General features: G+C 34.1%; 1 protein-coding gene across 1 annotated transcript in view; it reads left to right on the top strand.

Moving 5' to 3' along the window:
• The window catches only part of LOC119590654, a gene marked incomplete at its 5' end in the record, with an annotated part of 37,650 nt that overhangs the window by 26,085 nt on the left and 10,688 nt on the right, over nucleotides 1–877 (top strand).

Here is an 877-nt window from a genome sequence, read left to right as displayed (position 1 = left end):
GTTGTTGTTTTTTTTTGATAGGAGAAAGGGATGTAGAGAGTTTTATTTATATGTTATTTTTTTCTCAAGCTTGGCTATTAATGTCATATGCACATTCAACTGAAATTACAATTCAGTTTGGCAAACAACTAGCTGCTTTTTTAAAAGTTTCAACAAGGTAAATTTTGGTTGCAGGCATTTCAAGAGCTTGGTTTCTTGACCCCAGAATATGTACATTTCATTTCATTTATCAAATGCATAATTTCAGTAGAGCACAATGTTTAAAAGGTTATCACATTACCTATTGTTTATGAATGAAAATAGGGATAGATCACTTCAAATTTGTAAAGAGAGCCTATTATGTCATATTTTTTATAATAAAGAAGGCATTTTTGGATTTATTTGTAGCTAGGTGTGTAACTAGTAAAATAATAATATACAAAGAGTTGACTCTGGTATGTAATAGTATGCCAAAAGCTTTAAGATTTTGAAACCCTCTTCCACAAAGTTCTTCTTTGGCCTGGTGGAGCATAAAAAATGGAATTCTCTTTTTGCAGCAGCTGCCACACTGCTGCGATGTTCTTTAGGGCGACATGTTTTTGGGTGTCTTTTCTTTGGTTAGTTCATTTTAAGACCAATGGTTGACAAAGAAAAAGAGTCATTTCTAGCTATTCAGAGGAATTTTGCTGATCTAGACTACAAAGGGTGGCATAGAAATCAGTGCTCAGAAGTCTTACCTCCGAGGTCTAATCACGCCTTATATGTTTTGAGTGACTTAGATAAGTCCATTTGTAGTTCCTAGGAGTACTGAAAGAACCTTGTTACAGTATGTTAGCACATACAGATTTATCATATTCCGAGATTTTCTGAGGTACCCCTGTAGTGTTATTGTTGCTAC

The sequence above is a fragment of the Penaeus monodon genome, chromosome 27 (genome assembly GCF_015228065.2).
Source record: "Penaeus monodon isolate SGIC_2016 chromosome 27, NSTDA_Pmon_1, whole genome shotgun sequence".
Taxonomy (NCBI): Eukaryota; Metazoa; Arthropoda; class Malacostraca; order Decapoda; family Penaeidae; genus Penaeus; species Penaeus monodon.
Note: the sequence above shows the minus strand (reverse complement) of the source record. Positions and strands in the feature narration are given on the sequence as shown.